Below are 19675 nucleotides of genomic sequence, written 5' to 3' on the forward strand. Positions count from 1 at the left end.
TCCCTCTACAATTATTCTTTGTATTTAATGACTGAAGTTGGTTTTCCTGATTTTGACCTCTGGTGTTTTAAGGACTTTGGTTTTAATTTGTTGTCCAGCTCTTGCCCTCAGTTTGCTCTCCAGGGCTGACAGGTGTTCCCAAGCTCTGGCCTGGGACTCATGCTTAGTCAGTGAGATTCTTTTTATACAGCATGTAATAGAGCACAGCAAACCCTCTCTGATCTGTATCCCCATCCCTCTCTCCAACACCCTTTTGAGACTGGTATAGGCCCCTTCATGTAGTAGGACACTTAATTATGTGATGTCGCTACATTGAAACATAGTGAATAATAGTATAAGCCTTGGAATAGATGCACCTGCACTTAAATCCCATCTTCATCCTTTATGAGCTCTATGATTTGGGGAAAACTCATTTCACTTTTTCAAGCCTTGGTTCCTTAACTTGTAGGTTAGAGAGAAAATAATCCACCTTGTAGAATCATTGCGAAGATTAAATAAAGAACAGGGGAACACAGTGCCTGACATTCATTAAGCAGTCATTAAACTGTAATTGTTATTATTTGCTTTATGACTCTAACCTCACTGAGCTTTAATTTCTTTATCTGAAAAATGATAGTTATGTTGTATAATAGTAACACAGTATCATGTGCCTTTCCCTATAAAATAACATGATAATTTTAATGACTAAAATTCAGAACGCAATTTACAAATTAAAAAGTGTTCTTACACAGATCACATTCCCCCAGAAACTCAAAAGGTAGGTGTTGTGTTCCCTTCCTGTAGATGAGGAAGCTGATTCTAGGAGACTGTTACCAGGGTGGGTCATAAGCCAGTGTCTGTGTCTCTTTAATCCTGGTTCTGTGCTTTTTACATTGCATGAGTCCAAACTCTACAGGGGCCAGCGTAGAGGAACTCAACCGTTCCTATTCTTTAGGCCAATATACACAAACGGTCTCATGATTTCCTTTCATTTCCCTTAATGCATTCTAAACATGGCTGATTTGCTGTTTTATGGACTTCTCGGCTGTGTTTCTGAGTATTTTTCCATGTTGCATTTCATTTCATCACCTCCTGTCTCTATTTCCAAATGTAGCTATTTGTTCAGCCTGGTTTTGCTCTGTGAGGTGTTATTTACAATACTTACTAATTTAATCTTTGTTTGGGGAAATCCAAGGAGCAATTGCATACTTCTGTGAATCATTGATAATTCAAGCCTGGAAAAATTCACCTAGCACTAGGATCCTGCTCTTTTTTTGTTCAGTGCCATAAGTATATATAGTGCCATACGCATACATATGTACAGTCTTATTCCATTCTATACTGTAATTGATGTTATTTTGATTGTTTTGTAGCCCTTTGAAGCAGATCCCATTGCCTACAAAATGAAAATGGGTAAATATTATTCACAAAATGGTGATTGATTGCAAGCACGGTTTACCATGCATCTAATATAAACAGTAATGTATTCCCTAATCACAAATTCTGGATACAAACTCAGAAGCCAACAATGTGTGACACTTAAAACTTGAGAAAGCTAAAACTAAAAGGGAATTCACCCAGCCATTTTCCTGTTCCCAGCAGATGAAACATACACAGCAACCTGCAGAAAGTCACATATGATGCATGGCACATGTGAGCAGTCAGAGCCTACCACCACGCTGCCTGTCCCCAGACCTTTCTGGAAAGCATCCTTGTTTTAACTCTTGATTTCATTCTAGCATTATTTATCTGACTGTTTCTTCATCTACATGGAGTTGGAGGCTTTGTTAAAAAAAAATGCACTTAAAATACTAATTTTAACTACTTTCCCAGTGTGTAATGCATTTCTAGGATGCATTACTTAATGCAGTACATCAGTTAGATTATAGAATTTAACACTGGATTCAAATATATATTTATTTGGTTAGAAATAGCATGCAATTATAGGAAGAGCTCAGCCTGAAGAAGGAGTTTTAATTTCTCATTTCTCTGGTTGGCTACTACTAATAATATTATAGTTGCTATCATTTTAGAGTTTGACTAAGTATCAGGCACTCTGCTATATTAATACTTGCTTTTTTTTTTTTTTTCTTGAGACAGGACTTTGCTCCATTGCTCAAGTTAGTGTGCAGTGGCGTGATCTCGACTCACTGCAACCTTCACCTCCTGGGCTCAAGCGGTCCTCCTGCCTCAGCCTCCTGAGTAGCTGGAACTACAGGCATGTGCCATCATGCCTGGCTGATTTTTGTATTTTTGATAGAGATGGGGTTTCGCTGTGTCACCCAGGCTGGTGTTGAACTCCTAGACTCAAGGGATCCTCCCCTCCTCAGCCTCCCAAAGTACTGGAATTACAAGCTTGAGCCACTGCTCCTGGCCAATACCTGCTTTTCTTTAATGGGTGCTGGTGAGGTTAAAATGAAATTATTTCTATACAAGGCAACTGAATGGCTCTTGAGTAATCATAGGGAACATTGTCATGGTTTAGATGTTTGTCTCCCAAAGCCTCATGTTGAAATATGATCCCCAATGTTGGAGGTGGGATCTACTGGGAAGCATTAAGGTCACAGGGGCGGGTCCTTTATGAAGGGCTTGGTGCCATCCTCACAATAATGAGTGAGTTCCCACGCTATTAGTTCCCATGAGAGCTGATTGTTAAAAGGAACCTGGCGTCTCCTGGTCACACACAGGTTCCCCTTCACCTTCCAACATGAGTGGAAGCCTGAGGCTTTCACCTGACACCCAATCTTCCAGCCAGCAGAACTGTGAGCCAAATAAACATTTTTCCATAAATTACCCAACCTCAGGTATTCATTTATAGCAAAACAAAGAGATGAAAACAGACATTAAATTTTTTTTTTTTTTTTTTTTTTTTGAGATGGAGTCTCGCTCTGTTGCCCAGGCTGGAGTGCAGCGGCGCAATCTCGGCTCACTGCAAGCTCTGCCTCCTGGGTTCACGCCATTCTCCTGCCTCAGCCTCTCCGAGTAGCTGGGACTACAGACGCCCGCCACCACGCCCGGCTAATTTTTTGTATTTTTAGTAGAGACGGGGTTTCACCGTGGTCTCGATCTCCTGACCTCGTGATCCGCCCGTCTCGGCCTCCCAAAGCTCTGGGATTACAAGCGTGAGCCACCGCGCCCGGCCAAATGTTATTTTTTTAAAATTTTTGTTTAAGAATTTTTTTTTTACCAGTAACTGACAAGCTAATTTAGTATACTCTGTTCACTTAATATGTTTTTCAGTCTTCATAACTTAGATCTCGTTAGATTTTCGGCCTCAAATATTCTGACCCTTTTCCATCAAGATGTTCTTAAATCTATTTAACCCTTCAAAGTATAATCCAAATCCTTCTATTCTTGAAGATTTTCAGATTTTTCCAAACAAGGTAATTTCTTTTTCCTCTGAATATTCATAGCTTTTAAATCTCTGCCATTGCAATTGTTTTCTAGTTTAAATTGCCACTGGCTGTGTGCTTCTCTTATTTGCTCTTGTGAACTGTGAGCCCCTCAAAGCTAGAACTTATGCTATATAAATATTTTTTCTCTCTCTCTGAATTTAAAAAACAGTACCATATGACTCTCAGTAAATAGTTGATAGGCACAGTGCTGAATGATTTTCAATTTTATCTAATATCGGCAAGGGTTGCAGGACTGCAAAATATTTTTTCACTACTGGTTTTGAGAAAAGATACAATGGATGAAGTATTCAATGGCACTTCCTCAAAAACTTGTTGAAATTTTATCATTTGGCAGTTGGCTAGGAATCATAGAGGGCATTTATCTTTGAAATCAGTGTTCTCTTTGTCTTGAAAAGGGTAGGCCTGGCATGCTGGCTCACGCCTCTAATCCTCGCACTTTGGGAGGCCAAGGGGGGCGAATCACGAGGTCAGGAGATCGAGACCATCCGGGCCAACATGGTGAAACCCCGTCTCTACTAAAAATACAAAAATTAGCTGGGCATGGAGGCGCACACCTGTAGTCCCAGCTACTTGGAAGGCTGAGGCAGTACAATCTCTTGAACTAGGAGACGGAGCTTGCAGTGAGCCGAGATCCCGCCCCTGCACTCCAGCCTGCCATCTCAAAAAAAAAAAAAAAAAAGGGTCACATTACGGATTTTTTTTTGGTAATACTAATGTATGAGAAACCAGCTTCCAACTGAGAGGGAAGTGTTTTATTAGTCATGCAAATTGAGTTTATTAGCAAGATGGTGCCCTTGTAGAGTCAGGTAAATTCAGTATGTGTTTGTTTATGTGTGTTTGGTATGGCTTTTGTGTTTTTCTCTACATTTGGATTTATAGTGCAGTCTCTAAAAAGTATTGCTTCTTTTGGGAAATGTGTCTCTGAAACCGCCTTTGAAGAATTATAAGTAATGAGATAAATCTAATATGAATGACTCCATCTTGCTTCTAACCTCACAGACTATTTTTATTTTCTTAATCTAGCATGGAGGCCAAGGTAACTATGAGAGAAATTTAGCTTTAGTTCAACTTTGAGGCTAGGGATATTGCCTCTCCTCCTTGCTGGAAGATTGAAGCCAGATTCATAGAATGTTAGAATTATGGTACAGGTTGTATTTTTCTAAAGTATAAGCATTGTTAAACCATAACCCGCCATGGCTTAGCTTGTTTTCCTGTAAGTTGTTTGCTGCCCCAAAGTCACGTAACTGGGCTTGGGTGGGTGGGGGGTGTCACTTCCCACCTACATCATCACCATGGACAACATCACCACTGACATATTTTTCAGATTTAGCATTTCAGCAGACCAAGAGCTGCCACCAAGTTCTGAGACTCCCTCCCCAAAACTGACTCAGCTGCATGAAGGCTGTTTTACCCACCCCCATGATTTCATCAGTTGTTTCAGTTTCCAGTTCCCTGCCTGCCAAAGTACCCTTAAAAAACCCACACCTTCAAATTCTCATGGAAAGGTGGGTTTAAGAAGTTTCTCCTTGTTCTCCTCACTTGGCTGGCATTGTGACATTAAACTCATTTCTTTGCTGTAATACCTGTTCTTCTCAGTACATTTGACTTTCTGGGCAGCAGGCTAGATGAACCTGTTGCACTATTACCACTCCTCTATTCAAAATCCACCAGGGCAGTTATGGGTCAGAGCTTTAGAAGATGACAGAAGGAGAAGGTCATCTTTGCTTTGGATCCCAGAGCACACCAACTAACCAGTTGGCAGTGCCATTGCCACGCTGGTTTGTTCTGTACTAACTCATATGGAATACTTTTCAGTGAAAAACCTGGGCTCTAAGGAAACAGTGATCCAATACTGTGTTTGCCTCCACTGGGTCAGAGAGTAAGGTGAGGCACGCTTGCGGCCTGAGGTGAGAGATTGGCTATTGCCAGCTGTGCATTATAGAGAAGCGCTTTGCCTGCAGATGGAAGGGAAGCTTCTGTGTTGAGGAAAGTGCTATCAAGAAAATTAACTTGGAGTGTTTTCTGAGAATAAGCAGGAGGGAAAGCCAAATCACTTATGGGGGAAAATATGGAAAAAGTTGAGGGGATTTAGAAATTTTCTAGGGATGGATAATCCCTCTTCCAAATGTGAAAATGGCCTTTGGCAACTTGGAAAAGCAACAGAATAGAATGATTTTTCAATTCGGAGTCAAGGATTGTAGCTAAGGTTCTCTCTCTTGGTTTTGGAAGAATGATGTCTACAGGACAGAGGAAAAAAGTCAGAGGAAAAAGTCCTGATAATGAGAATTGATAAAGCACTAAAAGATTTTTCACCTTTAACCAAATTTTGTTCTATGTCCCTGGATCTTTCTTTAATTAATTATGAAACTTTTGATTTCTTAAGTATCATGTATAGTTTTGACTTTATTTGAGAAATGTGTATTTTGGGTAAACTCTTCTTGAGTATAATGATTGTTGTGTTTACCAGATCTAAGAAATTAAAATATCTAAGTGTACACTAAAGAAGTACAATATTATTTTTAAGAAATAGCAACTCATATGTTTGGGAACATCTGTATACATCATTAATGTTTTCTTTTGTTTGTAGATATTCATTATTATATAGACACCACTCTGCTTTAAATCTTTGAAGATCAATTTTGAGAAATTTGATAGTGTTTGGAACAAACAGTATTTTACTCAACTATCATGAGTCAAAGGTCCACATTACCCTTAGTAAAAAAAAAAAAAAAAAAAAAATTATTGCTTTCTGTGAGGGGTTTTAAAGATGTGACATTTTTCAACATCTGCTTTATAACTTTTGATGATAAAAACAAAATAAAAAATTATAACAGTAAACATTCTTTGAAGGCTTATAATGTGTCAAGTTCTATTAAAAATGTTTTGTATGCATATTTAATTTCATCCTCATGGCATCCCCAAGAGATAGAGGCTATTAGAACCATTTTACAGTTGGGCCAAATTCAGTCAGCTCACAAGTGACAGTTCTGGGAATTTTTTTCTCCAGAGCCTGAGATTTTAAACATTGAGCATATTGCTTTCTAAAGCATATTGCCAAATACTATGGAAAGACCATGAATTATACCTTGTGATTCAGGCTGCCATCTTGAAACTAAATTATGAGTGAAAACATTTTGTTTGGGCATTTTTTTTATATTTAAAATACATTTGAAAAGAATTTGGAATGTGTTAAAGTCATAGTCATATATTGAGACTTCATAAGTATCTGAATTGAATTACTTAAAAAAAAGTGGAAGGAACTTTTTCCATCAATTTGAAAAGTAAAGTAAAAGAAAGAAAGAAATGAGAGATTAAATGTTTTCCCCTTATTTTGTATATTGTGGGCAGTGCCATTTATCTTAGCTATGTTAATAAACATTGGATTTTCAGAAGGTTTATGCTTCATCCTTGCTTTATGCTGTAATGTGGCCACACAGAATGTCTCTTTATGTTGACTGAAGTTAATAGATGCATCTTACCTTTTAATATTGCATCAACTACAGTCATAGTGGTGGAAAATAGTAATGTTCTGTGATCTGCACTGTGCTGGATATTTTATAAACAGTATCTGCAATTATTACAAACTCCCATTAGAGAACTATGTCTAACCTTATTTTACATGTAAGACAAGAAATTTGAAGTTCCCAGAATCAGCGAGTAGTAGAATTGAACTGAGTTTTAACACAGCTCTAAAGCCCAAGCCTGGCCTCCTTCCACTGCACAATTCCCCTCCAGAGGGAAAGGCTAGCACCATCCCTAAGAGGGGCTGAAAGTCATCTAAGGGCACCTGAACCATTGTGAAGAATTGTGTTAATAACCCAGTAATTCACACTTGTTCAAATTTTCAGACATTTCCTGGGATGCAATCAAAGCTTTTAGGAGGCTGAAGCCTGAGGCTGCCCGCTCTCTGCTGCTGATTATAGAGCTCTCTAGTTGATGAGTGGTGTCCTGGAGCTCCCGGGCCGTACATACACAGGGCTCATGGGTCGACTGCATGGCACCAGCCTCTGCTGCTCTACCCTTCTCAGCCTTTTTTTCTGGAATGCATGCTGAGGTCCTCCTTGTGTCTTTGACATTTTTAAGAAGAGGATGATTATTTTTGGTACAGCAAAATATGTAGAATTTGCACTTCTTAGAAATTAAACATCTCATTTTTTTTCCCCCAGACAAAATACCTCTTGAGAGAGGCAAGGGAACACTCATCTCACTGCTCAGACTTCGAGGTGGCCCCACATATATACAAGTTTGGGGGAAAATGAGAATTCCAATTAAATTCTGGGAAATCCAGACATATATTCAACAAGCATTTATTATGTGCCAGGCGTTATTTTGAGTGCTAGAAATATAGTGGCAAATAAAATGAGCAGAACCCTGATCCTGATGGAGTGTGCATCTAATGAGAAAAAATATACAATAAGGACATAAGCAAATAAATTCATAATATAGCATCAGACAGCAATAAATAGCAGAAGGAAAAATACGTCAGTGTAAGTGCACAGAGTGCGGGGACAGAATGTTTTCATTAGGTGGTCAGAGAAATGTCTTGTTTTTTGTGAGCAGCTTCAGCCAAAATAAGTAATCAAGAATTATACTTGAAACGGTTGGTTTCCAAATGTGAAGTATAATAAATATTACAATTCCTCGGTCTAGCACCCTACTCATCTTCCAGCTGCTTTAATTAGAGTAGTTGGTATTTGTTCTACAAATAGGGCTTCCTTGTAAAATTTTCTTTGGAGATGGGTTTCATATCTGAGAGCACTGCCTTAGACCAAATAAATATTAACACAGGAGGAAGCTGAGCGTCAGAGGGAAGCAGTAACTTGGCCAAGGATGCCTGTGCTCCCAGTGGCCAAGGGAAACCCAGGCTGCGGTCCTCTCTGTCCAAGCTCTGTCCTCGGCCCTCAGGTCCTGGCCTCCAGCACTGAGAGCAACACAGCGTGCCTGTGAGGCGGTCTAACTTCTGCTGACTGGCGAAGGTCCCCCAGCCCAGCCAAAGTCAACCAGCAGCTTGAACAGCGCTTTCCTCTCAGGGGCTCAGCATCCAGCTCATCCCCCGCCCCCGGGCTGTAATTCATCCCCCGTCCCCGGGTTGCTCCCCCAGCCCCAGGGAAAGTCAACTAGCAGCTTGAACAGCGCTTCCCTCTCGGAGGCTCAGCACTCAGCTCATCCCCCGCCATCAGGCTGTAATTCAGGTGCCAGAGTTGTGCCTCCAGCAGGAACATAAGCCCAGACTTAACAAATTCCTAAAGCACAACAAAGCAAGTGTCAGAGGGGAATGGGCACGGAGCCTGTGGACCGCACTAGAATCTTTTAATTCTTAGGAATGCAGATCGCCCTGTGTAAGGGGCCGCTCAGAGCGCGGGGGCCTCCTTTGGATGCTTCGCTATTCATCCCTCCTTCTTGAAGAGGCTATTCTTTTGTGGCTGTCTTGGTGTTTGGCTGAATTGTTACTGAATTCCTCCCTGACTTCTTTTTTTTCCTTCGGAAGACAGAAGAAAAGAAGCCGGCGGTGGAAGTCTTCTCTGGGAAGCCTCCTCCCCCTGCACCTGGCTGCTCCCTTTGGGGGAGCCTGGTCCGCCCCTCTGGGCGCCAGGTGCGCCTGCAGCGCTCTCCTGGAGGCCGGCTGCAGGGTTCATTAGTGCTCACAATAGGCACGCAGCGCAGGGGAATATGTGAAGAAAGTGGAGGACATTGGAGTGGCATTCAAAGCGGCAGGCAGGAGTAGGAGTTTCCCTAGCTTTTCTTCCTTTGTTTCTAATCGTCTTTTCTGTTTCTTCAGCGAGGATGCTAATAGAGTGAATACCTGGGCGTTCCAGGAGAAGAGTCCGTGGAGGTTTCAGAAAAGGAAACGCAATCTGGGACGAAAAATAGCTTTTCTTCCCCTTGGGGTGTGTGTGTAGTGTCTGAATGTTTTGCCGCCGATGAGGCCGAGGACTAAAAGCAGGATAAAGGCTGTGCTTGTCACAGAAGCCCCCTGGTGAAAGTTCTGGCTCAGGCACTAGCTTTCTGTGAGTCCTGTGCAATTCGGCACAGCCCTTGGGGCTTTGAGTCCTTCTTTTTTTTATTATTTTAAAATAAAATAAGAGACTTGGCTAATAGGATATCTAGCCCACCACTCCTTTACAGTTTTAAGATACCATTTTAAAAAGTTACATTTCAAGATGGTAGTAAGGAGGTGACATTATATACTTAAACATAAAAATGTGGGGTGATTTGAGAAGCACTGAAATTATTCCACTCTTCAAAGTATACGCATTTATTTATATATACATGTACACACACGTGTACATAAACAAACATATACCTACAGTCATTTTCAGATGCCTGAAATTCTGTCCTTAAAGACAGTTGTGAATCCCAGTTCTATTAGCATTTGACTGTGACCCTCTTAGCTTTGCCTACTGTCTGCAAGACTCAATTTTTCTTTCTTTCTTCATAATGGGAATAAATATTGTCTGTCTTCTAACTGTGTTATGATATTTAAATGAGGAAATGTGTTTAATGGTAGTTCTTCTTGTCTGAAGGATAAGAACACATGGGTGCCATCATCCAATCTCAAAGTCATTGGATTTTGACAGAAATGGTATGATGGGTAATTATCCCATTTTTCCAAAGTCATTAGGAACGTGAAGTAATTTTTTTAAACTTGTTTTTCATGCACCTGTGTTGGCTAGATCACAGAGCTTGGGCTCATCCTCTTGAGGAAATTTTATCTGTGTCAACCTTCCTCAATGCCTCCTGGATGACTTTATCACCACCTTGCAAATGTCTATTACTTGCTAGCTCTAGAAGACTCAGAGCAATGATTGCACCAATCCAATGCTATCTGAAGGTTATTTCTTCTATACTTGTCTTCCGCCATTGGTGATATTACAGATGTTCATCCAGAACATTATTGATGACAGCTACACACCTGGAAAATAAAGTTTCTTGTTTGTTCTTTCCAAATTAATTTTCTGACTGAACACCAGCAACTCAAAACGCATTCAGTTTCAGAATTCACAGAACAGAAGAGCAAATTTGAGGGACACTCTGGTACAGTGGAGGGTTTGCACAAACATCTGAATGCAAAGTCTTTTACATTTTACCTTACACGTCAATCTTAGCTAATCAGGCTTTATTTTTCAGGAAAGTGCCGCAGAGCAGAGAAGCAATTCTCAACAAGACAAAGCTAGCATAATAGAGACTTGTGGAGTCAAGTTAAGAAGAGAATAGGCAGTGAAGTGGACTCTTGACTGGAGTCTTGTCCGTCGTTTCCTCTCTGTGCAACCTCAGGTAGGGTACATAATCGATCTAACTTTTAGTTTTCTCTTATGTAATCTGGAGATAATAACATATATTTTATATAATTATTGTGAGTATTAAATACCAAAACCCCTTTACTCCACATGTTTACCATAGTGTCTATATCACAGTATGTGCTTCATATGAAACTCAGTGCTTTGTACCCACTGATTCCTGGTGAATGAAATACGGACACACATCACAATGACCGTCTGCTGAAATGCCAAAATCCTGCCTGTAGTTCAGGAATCAGAGTAAAGGAGAATGAACCCTGTAGTGTTTTTACATTTTCTCTCTTTTTAGAGAAAGATCATTTGCATGTGGCTCCACCGTGATAATTGCATTTGCAATGCTTTCATGTTGTCACATGGTCTAACCCCTAGGATCCTATCTTAATAAAAATTCAGTTAAACACGTGTTCAAATTGGCCAGATCAGCCAAATCTGGAACAGGGAAAGTTGTTTTCCTCCTAATGAACTGTCCCCTGGACACGGGCAGTGCCACAGAAGTTCAGGAATGTTTATTGTCCATGGCATTTCCAGGAGTTACACTCTTTGTTGAACCCTACTATCGTGCCAGGGGGAGGCTGGTGATTCATTAATTCTCTGTGATGATTTGTCTTAATTATTCTAATTACTGCCTTGTCTCCTCAGACCAGCTGGTGCCTAAAGCAGAGGGAAAGTCACCAGTCATGAGTACTGCGGCGGTGGCTGCAGAATCCCGGGCACTGGATCTGTAGGATTCACTGTCACCACATCAAAAAAGCTTTGCTGCTGCTGCTGAGCCCGACTTGTCCTTGGTACTGCTCTGGCCTGAGTCCGGGTTCCCAGGGCCCTGCCATGCATCATTCTGTCCTCTGCTCCTCTTGTACCTTTTCAGGGAGAGAAGAGCCCTGATCGAGGTTGCTTTTCTGTCTTCCCAGCCTGCTGCCCCACCAAGTCCAGACAGCATCTGCTGTATGTTCTTTGTGCACCCATCCCTGTCTGAACGTATCTTAAACCCAGTCTGGTTTCTAACAACTGTCGATAATAAAAATATCTATTTCTTACTGCACACTATCAAGTGCCAAGATGGATGTTCATTGCCATATGTGCACTGTCTCTAAGTGTTACAGTTTGCAGTCTTAGTTCATACATTAAGGCTCTGCATGACTTAGAGGCTAGTTTATATTGCCCAGCAAGGGAGTGACACGTGGAACTGAATCCCAGGTTGCTGCATCCCCAAAGTTGGGGGGCCCTTTATGCAGTTCTTTTTTCCCCTCCCACAAGCCTTCCTGGTCATCTACAGGACTCCTGCTGAAACCTTCCTTCGGTCATTTATCCCTGAGCTCCTTTGCTGTGATAACAGACTGTTCTGGCTGGCAGCCCTGGGCAGTCATCAGTGTTGGCTTTGCAGGTCAGCTTGGGGTCCCCAGCCAGGCTTCCTGAGGCCACAGAATCTTGCTGCAAACACAGCCAGTCTTGGAGAACTCAGATCTGTGCCTTTCTGATGTGCTGTATCACCCCAGCCTGCCCTGTGTTTCTTTGGGATATTTTCACAGCTTATACTTCAGTGGTATTTGCCTCTTAAGTCATTTACCCTTTATTACTCTGAGCAAAACTGGAATCCAAAAAAACAAAAACAAAAACAAAAACAAACAAACCAAAAAAACACTGGAACTGTGGCTCATCTCTCAGGGAATGAGCTGACACTTAGAATCTATGACATGGGGGCTGTGTTAGGGACCCTGAAATGAAGCTGGGTGAAAAACATCAAGGTGTTGAGAGTGACAAAGATGCTATTCGAAAGGTTCAACTGAGAAAGAGTCAGTGTGTCTTATTATTAAAATTACTTCTGTAAGAGTCATCATAACCTTGACTTGTATTTCTTGACCAACTCATTTCTATTCATATCTCAGCTTAACTGTCATTTCTTCAAAGAGGCAGACCTTCTCAACTCTACAAACTGTAGGCCACCGGCTTCTGTCATTTTATAAAAACAGGTGAATCACTTCACACTTGAACTTATTTACTTATTTTCTTTTTCTTTTTCTTTCTTTTTTTTTTTTTTTTTTTTTTGAGACGAGGTCTGGGTCTGTCACCCAGGTTAAAGTGCAATGGCATGATCAGGCCTCACTGCAGCCTCAACCTGTCAGGCTCAAGTTATCTTCCCACCTCAGTCCCCCAAGTAGCTGGGACTGAGGGCATGTGACGCCATGCCTGGCTTATTTATTTATTTATGGAGGCAAGATCTTGTTATATTGCCAGGGCTAGTCAGGAACTCCTGAGCTTAAGTGATCCTCCTGCCTCAGCTTCCCAAAATGCTGGGATTACAGGCGTGAACTACTGTGCCTGGCCTTGAACTTATTTTCTTAATGCTTGCTTTCCCAAGTAGGCTGACAGCTTTGTGAGGCTAAGAGGCAACATTTTGTAATTACCTGATATTCTTAGTGCCAAGAGAAGGCTGGCTCTGGGCAGGCTGTCTGCCCATGTGCTCGACAAGGCTGGTATTTATGTATCTGCAGGCAGGTCCCCCACTTGTAGGCGACTAGGTCTTCTCAGGGATTCCTGGCCATACTTGGAGGTCATCTGCAGGGACACCTGCACTGATGGGGAGTCCTTGAGAGCCAGCTGACTACAGCTCTGGGGTGATGAGGGTGGGAAAATTGTCCAGTTAGAAGAAATACTAAAAAACCTCAATGGACAAACTGGAACTTCAGGAAGAATGGTGATGGACAGATAAAAGGAAAAAGAAAGAGAAGAGTGAAAGAACCAAAGTGAATGAGCCTCATTTCTAGATCTACAGACTTTTGGTAACACCTGGCCTGTTTATATCACAAAGCTGCTATGCTTTACAAAACAAATTCAAAACAAAAACAACAAAAAGCCATGAAGAGCTATCTACATGCAAGAGGTTTTATATTTAGTTGTACTTTATTTTACTAACCAAACTGAAGACTAGCTTGCTGGGTTCCATTTCACACTGCCAGTTCTTCACTGTGTGCATTCATGAGCCTGATGCTAACGAGACCTAGAATGATCTCATAGGCAACTTGCAGTGTTCAGGCTGGACAGATGAGTGTGATGTGTTGTGTTCAAAAGGAACAGATGGTTTAAATTTAAATTCAAATTTTGAAGGAAACACAAAGACAAAGTGAAACTCTTTGAATGTTAGATAAAAATGTTGATATTTATTAATAATGATATCAGATTTAACGGAATTTGGTTGAACTATTAAACTGTCCACTAAGTAGAAATTAATGCCAGTTCTTTGATCTTTTTATATAATTACAGTAATAATTTAGACTTTTCTAGACTGCAACTCTGGGGAGATGTAATTATAGAAAAAACAAACCAAACTTCAGGGCATATTCAGCATGATGTCTGATAAATTAATGCTCTTGATCGTAATTTGAAAAGGAGCTCTTGGCCTGCAGGAAGCTGACCGGGAAACAGAAGCTTTATTAGTGCAGAGGTTGCATTGACTACACCTACGGTTTATCTCCACTCTGCTCTGAAGCAGCAAAAGTAGTGAGACATGGACTGAAGCAGGATGTTAGTTTTCTGAAGGAGCAGATATATTTAAGCCCAGCTTCGTGCAGTGGAAAGGGTACAGCACTGGGGCTAAGGAAATGTGTGTTCTACTCAGAATGACCAAGGAATCAGTCAAATTCTTTTTTGAGAGTTAAGGGGAATCATTTAATAATTATGTTGATGTAATATGTGTGAACTAGAACTATCCTTGGCAAATCAGGACCCTAATTTGGCTCAAGACTAGTCACTTAATAATTCTCTCATCTTGTGTAATTCTCTTAGCTTTCTCGGGTCTCAGTTTCCTTATTTGTTACAATTCTTGTCTGTAAACCCTTGAGAGTGTTAAGAGAATAAGGTAAGAGAATATATGATAATGAAAGATTTGAAATAGGAAGGTGAAAATAGTCATTTGGTAGCATTGTTCTGATGAAGAGGGTAAAGCTAATTCTCCTATAAATTATTTGTTTTTCCCCTATTGACCAGAAGAATGAAGAATAACTGAGACAAAAATTCCATTTATTTCATAGCGTCATGTGGCCACACATTCTAAATGTTAAAGACTTAGTTTTGGGTTAAGAGTTTACATTTTAGCACCAAATTTCCCTGTTATTATTTTTCCTATAGGACTGTCAAGATGTAGGCAATATGGCTGCTTTAAAACGTAAAAATTAACTTTACTCATCAAAAGCACAGATGACTACCAATCTCAAGCTCTTAGTCCAAATGAAAATTCAGTGTAAATACCTTTAGTACATAGAATTCCAGCTGAATGGAAAGAAAACTGATTAAATCATATTGTATTATTTGGTGACAAATTATTCTTTCTTTGGGGCTATTGCTGAGTACTAAGAAAAGAAAACGAATATCCAGGATTCTGCTGCTACTCCCCCAAAATATATTATTGTCTTCTTTCTTCTTGAATTTTCTAAGGGCCCCGGTGAGGGCTGGGCCCTTCCACATGATGTGGTAGCTAAGCTTCAGAGCCAGTTGCCAGGGATCGGAGGCTCAGCAAGGCTCAGGAGAGTACCCAAGGTCAAACAGCTAACAAGGAAACGAGCAAAGACTGAAGCAGGTGACAAATCCTCTACGCTCTCTTCTAATCCAATCACTAACCCTACCTTTGGTATGAATCTGGAAATAAGATGAGAGATTAAGTACTTTTCAAATTGGTACAAAACGGAAGTTTTCTGGGATTTTAGGATGGTGTGCATATATGCTGAAGTGTGCTTGGAAACAAAATAAAATGCAGGTGTGAAAGAATTTTTTAAAACCATTGTAACCAAGGAGTTGATTGACTAATATAATGTTAGCAATAATACCTGCCATCTGCAATTTTGCCATTCTCATAACAATTGGTTTAGCTTAAAAACACTGAATAGCTAAACATGTATTAAAAAACTCTACTTTAAAATGAAATAGATTTAATATGTTATTTGACTTCAGACAGGTCTTATGTGATGATTTGATACAGATCACCAATACTGAAATGAACCTATATCTCATTTGAGAATATCTGGAAAAGAGAAGTGTGAATGTGAGATTTCAAATCAAATTATTTTTATTTTAAAATATAATCATCGGCCGGGCATGGTGGCTCACGCCTGTAATCCCAGCACTTTGGGAGGCTGAGGTGGGCGGATCACGAGGTCAGGAGATCGAGACCATGGTGAAACCCCGTCTCTACTAAAAAAAAAAAATACAAAAAATTAGCTGGGCACAGTGGTGGGTGCCTGTAGTCCCAGCTACTCAGGAGGCTGAGGTGGGAGAATGGCGTGAACCCGGGAGGCGGAGCTTGCAGTGAGCCGAGATTGCGCCACTGCACTCCAGCCTGGGCGACAGAGCGAGACTCGGTCTCAAAAAAAAAAAAAAAAAATATATATATATATATATATATATATAAAATCATCACAATACTTTTAAAGCTCAAATGAGCTTATTTTATCCTACGTATGCAAACCAGAGTAAGGTTAAGTACGCAACTTCATCTTGCCAACAGCTGTAAGGGTGAACATCACCTGAGAACTCCCAAAGACCCTAAAAGCACCTGGCTGGGCTTGCTTGCCTGAAGCAAAGATGCCCAGTGGGAGGATCTGGCTCCATCCAGAGGCACTGAGAGGGCCATTGATGCTAGCAGACAGAGATAAAGGCACTCTGCTGCAGGAAAAGGGCACTAGCCAAACCAGGTGTCCCCCAGATCACACTATCAAGGAGAGCCTTGTCAACAAGGTGGAGTGAAGGTGGACGGGTGCTTCAGTCCCTGTAAGACAAGGCAGGGACCTGCAGGGCTCACTGAGCACTTGGATAAGTTATGCACAAAGATCTTCCCTATTTTTTTATATATGTTTTACTGTAACCCTATTTAGTAGATACCCTTTTATAAATGATGAGTTCCTGGAATTCTTGGAATAAAGAGTGATTAGATTGCTTGCCCAAGATGACAGTTATAAGTGATGAAGACAAGATTTGACCTTCCCTAGTAGGATTTCTCTTTCTGAATTTTTAACCACTCACAAAAATAAGTGCTTTAAAATCTAGAGGATTTGAGGATTCTAATAGTTACTAGAGGAAAGAGATGAAGAAGAGGAAATGGGGCAAACTTTTTTTACTGTTATATTCTAGGCCCATTAAAAAAAATCTATTAGTGGACTTGATCATTTGTTACAAAATTTCCTGACTTTTTTCTAATGAAAACACAGCGACTCAGAAACATTAAACAAGATTTCAATATCACTCAGCTAAAACAAAGATGAAAGGAATTTTGCATCTGTGATTGCAGTCAGTATTCTCTCCATTATTATATGCTGTGGAGATACGACTCTCTGAGAAATAGTGAAATAGAAAATATTGGCCTCATATCTCTCCTTGAGTGGTACTGGCTGGTGCACCCACTTTCTTCCATTCTGCTTTTTTGAATACGGAAAGGCACTGTGTTTCAACATTTCTCTAGCTCTGCCCTCCTAAAATAAAATCCTTTGAATCTGTTCCTCACCTGATGGTCAAAACATATCTGTGTCATGCCATAGTCCCTCGGACCTTTACTAGGGGACTTATTGCCTAATGTTACAGACACATTTTATATATGTTTAGTATGGTTTAATATAACGTGCTCCATCAGGGGGAATTGGTTTTAAATTGTGTCTTTGAGAGGAAATGATTTATTTATTCAACACTATTGGTTGAAGTGTCTCTCTGGACCAGGCACTGTGTACCTTACATGTTAGCATGTCTGACACCATGGCATATTTGGTGTGGCATCTAGGGGTCATATTTTCTATTTTAGGTTTTTTTTTTTTTTTTTTTGAGACGGAGTCTTGCTCTGTCACCCAGGCTGGAGTGCAATGGTGCAGTGTCAGCTCACTGCAAACCTCTACCTCCCAGGTTCAAGTGATTCTCTTGCCTCAGCCTCCCAAGTGGCTGAAACTACAGGCACATGCCACAATGTCCGGCTAATTTTTTGTATTTTAGTAGAGACGGGGTTTCACTGTGTTAACCAGGATGGTCTTGATATTCTGACCTCGTGATCTGCCCGCCTTGGCCTCCCAAAGTGCTGGGATTATAGGCGTGAGCCACTGTGCCTGGCCATGTTTTCCATTTTAATATTAGAGAGTATATTAGTGACATAGCTGTTTCTCACATAGAATTATCGGTCCCTACTGCATAAGTTAACATACCAGTTAGGTTTCCTCAAAGCTTCCATCCTTGTTTCTCATTCCTGCTTTTAGAGATACTGGGGACAGGAGAAGTCTGGTCACCTCTCTACCACCAAGGAGCCAAATGTCAATTACATAAACCCTCCGATTTATAGTTTCTCCATTAATAGAGTATGGCTAAGTGTTTATCTTTCTGATTTCTTAGGTTTTTCATGAAAATCATCCAGGATTATAAATGAAAAAGTACTATAAATACTGAAATGTACTTATCCTATGTAACATCATTATTTTATGTAATAAATCAAGGCCTCTGTCATGGTTTGATTGTGGTTTGTTCCTGCCAAAATTTATGTTGAAACTTGATCCCCAGTGTGATAGTGTTAAGAGGTGGGGCCTGGTCTTGGGCATGCATCCCTCATGAATAGCTTAATGCCCTCTCAAGGGGGTGAGTACATTGTTGCTCTCATGAGAATGATTATTCTCCTGTGAGCAAGTTGCTAAAACGAGTCTGCCTTCCTCAGTTTCTCTCTCTTGACATATGATCTCTTTTCATACAACCCCCACTTTTGCTTTCCCCATTAGTGGAAGCAGCCTGAGCCCCTTGCCAGATGCAGCTGCCCAATCTTAGACTTTTAAGTCACCAGATTTATGAGCCAAATCAATCTCTTTTCTTTAAAAATTACCCAACCTCAGGGATTGTGTTATAGCAACACACATAGACTAAGACATTCTCTAAGCCACATCCCTGAAAACTGTTTTAGAACCTACATCTATATAAGGGCTTTTTAATATATGGGGTCAGAAACCCACCCTTTCCTCTAGAAAACATATAAAGAGAATAGACACCTTGTAGATGACTTTTCTCCCACTTAAACTTCAAACTGATCATAGTAATCAACTCCCTGCCCATTCCTCTTTCTTACATCTGGATTTTCAGTAATCAATAATAACAATCCAGTAATGGTGCAGCTGGTATGGCAGAAAAATTATTGCAGCAAAACATTCACAATGAGGCTAATGAGATCATGTGAGAAAGGGAAGAGGGTTGAATCGATGTTGAAACTAATTTTATTTCATTAGCTGGCACTAGATGTAAATTGCAGTATAATGGAATTAATCATTTAAAATGGATTGTTCACTTAGAAGTTACAAAAATACCAACATTCCATTTGGTGCTATCTTTTTTCTCTGATGAATCAATTTGGTTTTAAAGGATTTGTTTGTATTTAAAATAAAGGGAACCAAGGGGTTTATACAGCTCTTCCTGGGAACAGGAATGAGATAAGGAAAACAGCTAGAGCAGAAGGACATCAACAAACAACAAAAACAACAACAAACTCAGCAGATTATGAAAGGGCAGGGGAGGATTTCTACCTGGAGTATGTGAACATGGCAAAATCAACTCCTTAAAAAATAAGTCTTCTAAAGACTTAATCCATTCTGAGCCAACCTGAAAACAGTGATTCTTAATCTTTCATATACATCATAGTCTCTTGGGAAACTTTTAATAGATACTAATGCCTAGGCCTCACCCTAATTTAATTAAATCAGAATTGTTAAGAACTAGTACTGCAGAACATATATAATGCCAACTTTCTATTTTTATTTTTTATTTATTTATTTTTTGAGACTGAGTCTTGATCTATTGCCCAGGCTGGAGTGCAGTGACGCCATCTCACTCACTGCAAGCTCTGCCTCCCGGTTTCATGCCGTTCTCTTGTGTCAGCCTCCCAAGTAGCTGGGACTACAGACGCCCACCACCACACCTGGCTAATTTTTTTGTATTTTTAGTAGAGACGGGATTTCACCGTATTAGCCAGGATGGTCTCCATCT

The sequence above is a fragment of the Hylobates moloch genome, unplaced genomic scaffold (genome assembly GCF_009828535.3).
Source record: "Hylobates moloch isolate HMO894 unplaced genomic scaffold, HMol_V3 SCAFFOLD_24, whole genome shotgun sequence".
NCBI classification, from domain to species: domain Eukaryota; kingdom Metazoa; phylum Chordata; class Mammalia; order Primates; family Hylobatidae; genus Hylobates; species Hylobates moloch.